Raw genomic sequence first — 12,055 nt, forward strand, 5'->3', positions numbered from 1 at the left:
ATTAGGAAAAGAATGTTTCAGGAATTCTGATGTGTGTAGTACGTGGCAATCTACATACATAAAGAGCACAGAATTTGGTGTCTTTTTGTACTTTAAATATTAGTATATCTTTTTGTCATATTCAGTCTTTTTAAAAGGATTAGCTATTACTTTAGCATTATTTTGTGCTTCACCATCAGTTTTCCTTATTATAATACTGTACTCAAATTCTGCTGTTATTATGCGCGCGCGCACACACACACACACACACACACACAGAGAGATACACACCATCAGCCCAACGAAAACCGGGCATGCTCTATGGCCACAGATGGCTGATTTTCTTGTTCCAGAGCAGGGTGGAATGACAACCAGGAAAACCAAGAGGACAAGAATAGAGTGTACTTGGAGAGGGCATGGCTGGATGGAATACTTAGCAGGAAGAGTTGACACTGCAACAATTTCTTGCAGATCCTATTTGTCAATTTTATTTATTATCACGATCACTAAAATAAGCAGTCTTATTTCCCCCCCCCCCCTTCCTATGGTATGTGTATAGTTCAGATCTGGCCATATTTCATTTTACCACGCAGCACTTTGAATCCATTTTTATACTGATGACACATTATGACCTTGTAGCATATGCATGAGAAAAACATCAAACAGCAACAAAAATATCCCCTGGAGTAAACTGCAGCATGTTCTCCAGGAAATAAGTTAATGCCTTTATTTAGAATACTTATATCCCACTTTATATCCCAAGAGGTTCTGAAAGCAGCTTGCAATAGTTTTTCACAATACAATCACATTCAAGTGCAGGAACAGAAATACTTTTCTTATAGATGAACATACAAATAAGGACTTCCTTGTCTGTAGCCTGGTTTGCTTCCAGATGCTTCTATCTCTGAGGCTTGGTGAGCACCGGAAGCGAGAGGGCCAAGCAAACCATGATTAAGGAAGTCCTCTGGGTTCAGACATAATACCAAACCATAGTTAAAGCAAACCAGGGTTTATAAGCCAACAACAAATCATGGCTGTGGTTTGTTGCCAGAAAACAACCCCTGGTGAGTCAGCAGGTCTGAGTTCAGGCATTCAATTAAAACACACTTTGGCTAAACAAATCATGGCTTAGCATTGTCCATGAACCAGAGCAACTACTCAGACAGGCAAAAGCTTTTCATTCAGCGACATCAACTTATGTGCCCATTCATTTAGTGAGTAACTGACAGTGATAGTCAGTGTTAGAAACTGAGATATGAAAGCTAGGTTATGGGCGCTACAACGGAATGTCTAGGTGTCTAAGCTGAAAATGAATGAACTGCAGCTAAAATATTATGTTCACATGGTCTAGTCCTTCCCCAGCTCACACTCCTAATATACTTAAGTGGGTCTTTTCCCCAGTCTTCAGAGAGTAGATTGAAGTGGGGAGGCAGAAAAAGGTCCTCCTTTCCTTCCACTCTGCAGTTTTAATCTGAGATCTTAGGTGCAGTACTGCGCCCAGAGCTTAGAAACTGCTCACACTAATGAAACTCCCTGTCACAAAATACGCCTAGAACAATGGGAGTTTCGTACACTGGTTATAGGAGTACACCTGATGCATGTAGACAGTAAGAAATAAAGGGGAATTTAAATATGCCAAGACAATGTTTGATTCTGCTGTAAAGCTACTCCTTCTATCTTAATCACGAGGCATATACAAGTCAAAAAGATGCTTAAAATCACCACTAATTTAATTTTGCAACAATGTGATCTACAAAATAAAATCACACACAGATGACTGTGAATCTCAGGAGGTGTCTGAAAAATGTTACCTCAGTCTGCAATTTGGATTTCAAGAAATAAGCCAGAATGTCATACAGAGTGACTGAAAATAGTGACGATCTACTTGAACCAGCATGTGTACTTAATTTTACACACCAGAATTTGCTTAACTGCCAGACACTAGATCCTGGAGTTCCTGTGCCTAATGGCCAATCCTCACTCAGACCACCTGGCCCTGTAATTTTTTAAAACCCCTGCTCCGAAACACACATGTCCACAGCTGTGCAAGCCAACTGCTTCCTGCTGAGGTTCCCAAGCATGTCACCCTCTTCTGTCTACAGTTCTCAGGGTTTCTGCGTCTTAAAAGATACCCAACCATCTACACTTGGCTCTGGGGTTGTTGGTTTCCTTTCCTGGTCCATCTGATTTATCTCTCTGCTCCATTTTAGTTGCTCTACCTCCCCCCACCCCCTGCACTTTCAGGATCCAATTCTGTATTTGTATGTTCCTGTTTGTCAGTAGAAGAAACCCTATTTGCAAATGCAGCAAATGAGGAGAAAATATCCCAACCACAGGCTTCAGCATTAGCAGTGACCTACATGGCTGTAAGTCCAGTCCTGCCAAGCAATAAAATAGCTCTGCAATGAAAACTTGCTTACCACTAACTATGAATTAGAAGATTTGTAGGTGAAGGGTTTTGTTCTTAGGAGGCAGCCATTTATTACATACTGCTCTTGGCTGTAAATAATTAAAATTTATGCACTCTATTGGAAAAAGCATTAGCCGTCCATTAACCAGATACCAACGAGATTAGAGAAAGCTAGTTATGTGAAGAGATTTTCCCACACCAAAGCTTAGCTGCTCACAGTTTGAAAACACATTTCTGTCTGGTTAAATGCTTTCTTCCTTTAACATTTATTAGCTTAAAAAAATTATTTTAAAAGTCATGGGTGACAGTGGAGTTCATGTATCCAACCCTGAAACATACCCTGTATGATTCAAAGCACCAGCAGGAGTTTCAGAAAGCTAGACAGAAATAAACTGGTAATAAAATGCCCCTGTGTCCTGCAATGCACAAATCTCTGCAACTGACAGGCTACTGCCATTTGATAGGGAGGGAAAGTCCCTTTTATTTATTCAAAGAATTGGAAAGTGCCTGTCCCCATTAGTGCTCTTTATTTATTAATTTCGCATGACCTTATATTTCACAGGAACCTAAACAATTGATTAGTGGGGCAATATTTTTGTAGCAGCACCAATGGGAAACAACACTGATCCAACAACTGTGTCCTACAATGCCGTGCAATGGTGCAGATTTATATCTTAGCATCCTCACGTGAGCTTTCCAATCATCATTTTGGGCTAGGGAAATAAAGAATAAGATGGCGCCCCTAAGCTGATTTAGATGTAATGGCAAACCATGTTTTGGTACTGCATGAATGAGGCCGCAAGGACCCTCATATGCACATGTTCCCTTCTTACACTCCTCCTCCCCTCATGTAGCGCAATATGGCAAAACCCACAGTTAGCAGTTGCCAGCCCAGGGATGTAGGTCAAGTACAAATCATAGTCTGGTAGTTTGCTTGAAGCAAACCAAAGCTGCTTCAGTCAATCATGGTGCATGAAAGGATGGAGAAGTCCAAAATTCCTTCAAGGCTCATTTAGCAGGATACCATAGTTTGGTGTTAATGTCTGAATTAGCCCATTGTGTTATTATAATTCATGAAAGCATATTTGCCTTCTCTTCATCTCTCCTTTACTGCCCTCATGGGATAATATAGTGGTACCTTGAGTTACAAACGCCTTGAGTTACAAATGCCTCAGGTTACAAACTCCGCTAACCTGGAAGAGTTACCTCGAGTTGAGAACTTTGTCCCAGGATGAGAACAAAAATCGTGTGCCGGTGGTGCAGTGGCAGCAAGAGTGAAAGCACGCCTCTAGTTATGAACAGTTACAGGTTAAGAACGGATCTCCTAACATACTTCTCTGGCTCTTCCTCCCATCTCCACCCCACATTAAATTACAAACTTTATCATGCTCATGTCATACAAAGTTGCTAATTATTACATAAACACTACAGGCTCTGAATTTAATCTTATGCAGATAATTCAGCCACCCTTAAGAAAACCCTTTCATTTCAATGGAACTTCTAACACAGTGGGTAACATGTTCCAGATTTGAGCTACGTGAATGGTGGAAAGAAAATGGCAAAATAAGATATAAGGAAGTAATTTCAAACTATTTACAATTAATGTTAATTTTCAAAAGTAGTGAGAGATAAAGGGGGAAAATATTAGGCTGAACAGGCTTCATATCACATTAAAATAGCTTTTTTTTAAAAAAAACCCAACAACCTTGTTTCCTGCAATGCTGAAGTTTCTTGATCTATGGCACAACTAAATATAGTATTTTACTAATCTCACTGGGGAGCTGGCTAACTGCTCACCCCCTGTGGTAGAAGTCTAAGGAACACATGAAAAACACCCACATTTAAGCAAGACCCCTTCCTAGATCATTAAACAGTAGATAAAGGCCTGAACATTTACATGTGATATATAACACAATCATTGTGTCAAGAAAACATATGTTTGATTAGTACGCCTCAGGTTCATTAATCGCTGTGTCTGCCTCACAGTGGTGAGCAGAGTTTCCATTGTAGCTACTGCATAGAAAGGGAAAGATACGCAGCAGCTAAAAGACTGACAGCTCTACACTCTACCTTGCAGCATTCATAACACACTTCCACCTTGAAAAATCTGCATATTAGCAGCAGGAAAATGGATTTAAATACTTATTACAACACAGAACCTGTCTCTAGAAATTATATATAATTTCTACACCATAGTTAGAAGTGCAAATAAAGGAAAATATAAGGTTGCTTCAGGTACTTAGGACAAAAATGAAGCTCGTGCTAGTGCAAGTTAATTAAATCTGCATGCCTATATAAATAGTGCTAAGGATGGAAGAAAGACAGTCCTTAATTTGTGGTGTTACTTCAACCCCTGTGCTGTGTCCAAATAGGAGGGGGGAAGCTGAATTAGACTAACCTTGCTTAAAACAAGAGCTGACGGTCAGAGAGATAACTAGGAAGCGGTACAACAGATCAAAGGAAGCTGGGCTGGCAGGAGCAGAGGTACGGACTGTGATTAAAATGATAAATCAATTTTATAGGGTCCAAAACCTTATTATTTACAGAATGGATTTATGAATGAATGGATTCTGACATTAGCAATTCCAGATCACTGGGAACTGCTTTGAAATGCTATACTAGACAATTATTTAAAATCCAATATGTTTAGCTGTTCATAAAAGTAGTTCAAACAATCTCTAAGGTGGTCTTGTCATGCTGCAGATGATACAACCAGAGTCCCGTGGAGATGGTCAGATCCTGAGGAGCAATGGGAGGAGCTCAAAGAGTTGGAGCTGCAGGAACCTGGGGAGGGTTCAAAAGTTTCTGATCCCCTGAACAGGGGTCTAGCCGTCTGGGAGATGGAGATCTAGATCTAGGGGAGAGACTGAGCAGGTGGTCAGAAGAGCATTCTGTCCCTACAGCATTGGATATCTTAGTTTAGCACAACACGCTATACTGCTGCCTCTGGCACCTCCTCATGTTAGTGAATATGCTCCCTGTTTAAGGAAGGCAACGGAGAGCACGTCTGATGCTGAGCTGTCTCTGACTCCTTCTCCATGGACACAGAAACACCATCACCTGAGGGAACAATCCTCGTGGAAACAACCCACTCAAAGAAGTGCCCACTTGCTTGCCCTGTCTTGAGACTCTTGCCACAAAACAGCGGTGCCCACCCTGCTCTTCAAAGGGAAGATTCAAGGTGGTGGTGATGCTTGTTGGCTCAATGTGTTAGCTTGCACTTAGCCATGTATCTGAACCTCTTATATACCTGCTGAACCTTATAACCTGTAGTGTGTCTTATGTACGGTACTTATTTGAGCATTAAAGCCTTTAGCAGAATTAGAGTGGGGACTTCAGAGTTCCCCGTTCTGCAGTGAGGCCAAGGATATATCCTGACTGAGTTATATCCAGCCCTTCTGCCAATCAGTTCAGGGTGCTGTACATGATTCGCACCTGGCTTCATCCTCCCAACAGCCCTGTGAGGTAGTGGGGATAGTGACTGGACTAAGGTCCCCAGAAATAATGGTATTCCAGGTCTTAATGCAACACTAACTGCTACACCACACCAGCCCTCATTAGATTTAAATTGAATGTTGCCAAAAATATGGTGTTCGGCATTGTAATAAACAAAGGGTAGAAAAATGGGCAACATGGGAGCTGTGAAAGAGTACACTTATACTAATTATTCAGAAATATAGACCTATTAAGTAGTTATGTTGAATGCATATGGAGTCATCTTACAACAAACAGCACAATGATAACTCTGGGCTACTCAAAAATGAGTCCTACTGAATTCAATGGGGCTTACTCCAAGGGAAGTGGGGTTAGGATTGCAGCCTTAGATGTGTACATACAGACAGAACCCTACGTTTTATTTAGATTTCACAGCAAAAAAAAAAAAAAATACAAAGAGGCTGCCAAGAATGTCTAGAGAGGTAACGCTGATCTCCTAGTCCTTTCATCTTGGGAATTAAAAAAAACAACAACCAAAGAGATAATAGCAAGACCTGTTTCAAAGCCTGCTAATTTTAGGTACGGACAGCATTTCTTTTTGAAAGAATGTATTTCAGCTGAATAATTATGGCAAGCTGAATCCAATATGTGAAGAATTAAGGCAGGTTTGGAGAATAAAAAAGAAATCATGTTTGAAATAACATTTTGATTTCTGCGTCAGTGCAAATATGCTTACACCTGCTCTTAATTTTCTTCTTGGTTATGAAAGCTGTTGTTTGCCCAAAGTGAGGAGGAGAAAAGACTGTGTGTCGTGCAAGTAAATCCAGAAACATTCAAACCAATGGGCAACTGGTGTTGATCAGGCTAAGTTTTGTTCTTAGAACTGCTGAAAAATATGGTGTTAATTCAATTACAGCCTCACAACATGACACATACAAAACACAGCTATTTCCATTCGTGCAAAGCATCCCTGTTTCATATTGAATATACTGCTGTTTTTTGTGTGCTTACATGTCAGAATGACCTTATTTCCATCAGAAGCTCATCTCTGAAAATCCGCCCTCTGTAAATCTAGATTTCTCACTTCAGGCAGCCCCATTTAATGGTACTTTCTTCCTTCTAATCTGTGTTTCTCGCTACTTTTTCTTTTGAAAAATTACCCTGGAAAATCAAAGTGCAGATTAAACCTGAACAACTAAGCACCAGGCTATGAACAATTGAGTGCCATACTTTTTTTAGTTCTGCTGTAGCAACTCAAGCCTTCTAAACTTTTGGCTTCTCTCCAGTGTAAGGTTGGCATCTAACTTTATCAAGGATTTACTTAAAAGAACTTGGCAGGGAGCACAGGCTGCTTTGTTTAGTGCTGGTTACATTATTTTGAGAGGTCCTGACAGCTTTAGAGCTATTTTAAAAAACTAAACAAAAACCAAATGTACTGGTTTTAAAAATAATGTTTGGATTTCTCCAACTAGAAGGCTAGTTGTAGGCATGTGCTACAATGTGTAGGATCGTAATAGATAAAGCAACAGCATTTCATCCATTCAGCCCTATATTTGAGTTTACTTACTTTACTTTACTTACTTATACATGAGCCTTACTTACTTATACATGAGCCTGCCATTTCAATGCATTGGCCATTTGCTTTTCTTGTTTGGCAATAGTTAGAACACGAAAACCCTATATGTCATTTTTGAGACAAAAAATCATGTCAAGTATTACCGTACAATGCTTTTAAGCACAAGGAGTTGCTGCTTTTCATAGTGGCAGCAGTGGATAGGTAATCTGGATGCCCATTCTCTGCCCTGCCCCCAAATCTGATTCTAGAATATTGAAAAGAATATTTGTAACTTGACCTTTATTTATCTATTTAAAAGATGCCAAGCTATCTGAATACTTGCAAGCTATAGAGGGCTACTGAAATGCTTCCACATACCGTGGCTTACAATTGTTCACACATTAGGTACCAGTAGAAGGTAGGAAAAACTACTTGGCAAATCCTCCGAGGTTTCAATTGTACTAGGATATGTTTCATTCTGACAGGATTTGTACCAATTCATATTCTATTATTTCAGCCCCAGCCTTTTCAGCCCATCATGCTGACTGGGATGATGGAAGTTTGAATCCAGCATGCTATGCCTAATGTGCCATGAACAGAAGAGAAACTTCAGTAAAAAGAGTACAAAATTTTCATGGAACCCACAGGCTGAAAAACATGCATCCCTCAGTCTTCAGTTGTGGCTTGTGTGTGTATCTGAGAATCAAATATGTTACGAGTGAAGTGGGCCAACATTTACATTACAGGTAATTCTATTATCTCTTAGTTACCCTCAGGTAAAATTCTGAAGATGTTTAAAAAGTAAACATAACATCAATGTCATAATGTCACAGGTTGCCTGAGGTATAAATGACTGGTATATTTAAGGATCTGTGCCCCCCCTGCAATAAATGCAACATGTGTCCAAAAGAGAGCCTGAGGTATCTGACAAAAAAATGCTCAAAGGTCTTAGTTTGATAGTCATGCTTGTTTGTACTATTAAGCTTTGGGTAACCTATTTTTCCTTTTAACAGCTATCTTTTATCTTTTCACCGACTGACTGCTCAGCATAATATCATTGGGACCCAGGTGGCGCTGTGGTTAAACCACTGAGCCTAGGGCTTGCTGATCAGAAGGTCGGCGGTTCGAATCCCTGTGACGGGGTGAGCTCCCGTTGCTTGGTCCCAGCTCCTCCCAACCTAGCAGTTCGAAAGCATGTCAAAATGCAAGTAGATAAATAGGAACCGCTATAGCGGGAAGGTAAACGGCGTTTCCATGTGCTGCTCTGGTTTGCCAGAAGCGGCTTTGTCATGCTGGCCACATGACCTGGAAGCTATACGCCGGCTCCCCTCGGCCAATAATGCGAGATGAGCGCGCAACCCCAGAGTCGGTCACAACTGGACCTAATGGTCAGGGGTCCCTATTTTTCCCTTTTAACAGCTATCTTTTATCTTTTCAACGACTGACTGCTCAGCATAATATCATACAACATACATTAATACCTTGTTGTCATTGCCCAAAGCAGACCAAAACAATGTCTTCAGGAGGAAACCAGAATGACACTCTCCTTCTTCTGCCTCATACACAATGTCGGTGCATTGCATAGGGATCTGTCGCATTTGCATAGGGTATCCATTTGAAAAGCCCAATTCATGAAAACTGAAATGCATGGTTTGCAGATCACAAAGCTGGTGTATGTAGATTATCCATTTGAAGTATTCATGTGTTGGGTTCTTCTTGTGGCAGCCCGAACATAAACATGACATTCCAGTGTGCGAATATCAGATGGACCTGGAAATGGAGGAGGTGGGCCACAGAAGGCAGGACCAGAAAGTCCAGGTCCCTGCCTCACATAGAAATAAAAATCTGCATGTTGCTTATTTTTCAGTTCATGAACTTAGGAAAACCATAGTAATTACTCCTTTTGCAGAAGTTTGGATTTCAGAGGGTCAACAGCACTGCTCTGTGATACTTCCTGCTTAAGTTTATCTGTATCGTAAGAAGCAAACAGCACGTAGTTCATGCATCTTTCAAAATCAGTCCAAAGAGATTCACTGTTCTTGTAAACATCTAACACAACCCAATTTCCTTTCTGAATAGTACCTATTTTTTTCAAAGCTAAAGCATGGGGGAAAGATACAACACTGTGTTAAACATATATCAAATACTTGTTGTTGTTGTTGTTTGTTGTTTAGTCGTTTAGTCGTGTCCGACTCTTCGTGACCCCATGGACCATAGCATAGCATATCAAATACTACCTTATACTGAAGGTTCTAAAGGGGGGGGAGTTTAGAGCCAGCTGATTGATTAGACAAATGCTCCACAATTTATTTATCTATTTACTCCTGGTATTGGTCATCCAGTTAGATGAAGTAGGTTCAAGGGACTGATAATCTTTCAGACAAATACACAGCAACATCTATTTGTAAATGCATTCCCACACACCCATGAAAGTAGGCAACTTCCTGACCAGCATCAGGAATCAAGGCTACTGGAACTGGGTACAAACAACCATAAATTCCACTTTAAACAGCAATATAACACCTGAAGGGTCTTATAAATCTCAAACTGCAGAACTATGGATACTTTGGTAACCTAAAGCTCTAATGCTTTGGGTAACCTAAAACATGAGTAGTAATTTCAGAAAATATGGGTCACTATACGTATACGCATGTACATTACTTGACTTATTAGCTGATTATTCACAATTGAGGAACCCCACACTGAAAGCTCCACAGCACTCCCTAAGCATCACCCTCTGGAAACGACCATCCAAGTACAGCTGCCCATCCTTAACTCGAACAGCAGCTCCAGAAGGATACCATGGTTGAAGGTATCAAAAGCCATTGAGAGGTCAAGGAGAATTAACAGGGACACATTACACCTCTATCTCTCTCCCAACAGAGGTCATAGTACAGGGCAATCAAAGCAGTTTCTGTGCCAAAACTGGGCCTAAACCCTGACTGAAAAACTTCTAGAATATCAGTTTCCTCCAAGAGCACCTGGATGGAAGACACTCAAAAAATCAACAAATGTGAAATAAAAAGAGGGCTGAAATAGTGTGATCTGTTCATACCCACAATGTGCATGTATGGATTGAATCTTAGGCCAAATTCAGATGTAGTAAGACATTGTAGAACTAGGCCTTCATGCGATATAAAAATATTTTATTTCCAGATTCAGAAAAGGTGGACATACTCCACAGAGAATATCACCTGCTTACTAGGTCACAACTTAAAACCACTGACTGAAACTGAATGGCAACAACTGGAACACAAGGTTACCACTTTTTGCTCTTTACACTGTTCTTCCAGACCATGTTGAACCACCTACAATTATGAAAAAAGATCCCAGGCTAGGTAGAGCTTTAGGCTAATCCAGAAACTACTGTATCTTCTTACACTCATGTCACTTTTGAGCTAAGAAGTGATATTGACTTAAGCAGACCTATTCTGAAGTGTGCCAGTGCTGGACATTACATTTTCTAAAGAACAATGGTGAGAGGTACAAAAAGAACAAACGTAGTAGTTGCACTATATGGCACATTGCATGCATTATACATATGAAAATAATCTCTGCAGGTGGAGAACTGTAAATAATTACTTAACTATTCACAGATTACCACTACTCTTAACCTCTGAGAAGGTCATACTTCCTGATACTCAAATGAGGGGGAGACGAGAGGAAGGGGAAGGAAACTCTGAAAGGTGCTGGTTATACTCCACTTATGAGGTTAATTTGGAGCAAAGGAAATGCAAATGCTGAGCTTCCCATGGATGTCTTCCAAACAAAGAAATACAAATTGCATTCGTGTGCATATCTAAAAACAATTATTGGAAGACTGATCCAATAATGCACCATCTAAGTGCACCAGTTTTATTTTACAGGGTGTGGGGGGAAACATCAATCAGCCTGAGCTCTTTGAAATAAACTTCTACACAAGGCCACCCGCACCCCCCACATCACCATATCTTAGTGAATTGATTGCCAGATTGGGTTTATACCTGTACAACTTCAGATACCAGGTTTTGTAGTGAATTACTATAACAAATTTCAGATGCTCTACTTGGCGAAATCTGCTGAATTGCTACTGCAGACCTTTTCTAGAAAATGTAAGTTTTATACAGAAAAACCATGGGGATGTGCCATGTGTCCTTGGTCTCTAACATAAAAACTCAGGGCTCCAGCTAACCTGAACAAAAGTTTTGTAGGGGTGATGGGGTTTTTCTTTCCTACCCTCCTGACACCCCCCCCTGTTTTCCTACATAGTGCTACAGAGTTTAGGCTTGGAGCTGTCTGCTAGCCTTAAACCTGAGCACTTTGTTGCTAAATATTGGGGTGAGCATGTTTATTGGTGGAAACAGTGCCCCCCTTTAGCCTCCATACTTTCCTGTATAGTATAGGGAAGGCTTTTTTAAAACCCTTATTACACTCTCTTCCTACCCCCACCCCAAAAAACTATAATCCTGACTCCCAGGATTCTTACTGTAAAGTTATGATCAAGTCAGTGCACAGCACACCCATGTGCATTTCATGCACATGTTTGTATCATTCACATCTAAAGGGGGAATGCAATCTACTCTCCAACAAAAGGGGAGGAATGCGAAACCTCACCACAGTACGTTCCATAGCTTTCCATCATTTTCCTCTTACCTGGCTCAATTCTGGTATCAGAGCTGGTACAGGGACAACTGCTT

The 12,055-nt window shown here is 40.6% G+C and overlaps 1 protein-coding gene across 6 annotated transcripts in view; it reads right to left on the bottom strand.

Annotated features, from left to right (window-relative positions):
* STAU2 (staufen double-stranded RNA binding protein 2) overlaps positions 1-12,055 on the bottom strand; it is a 144,558-nt gene that overhangs the window by 61,135 nt on the left and 71,368 nt on the right. The window lies entirely within an intron of this gene.

The sequence above is a fragment of the Zootoca vivipara genome, chromosome 8, assembly GCF_965207765.1.
Source record: "Zootoca vivipara chromosome 8, rZooViv2.hap1.1, whole genome shotgun sequence".
NCBI lineage: Eukaryota > Metazoa > Chordata > Lepidosauria > Squamata > Lacertidae > Zootoca > Zootoca vivipara.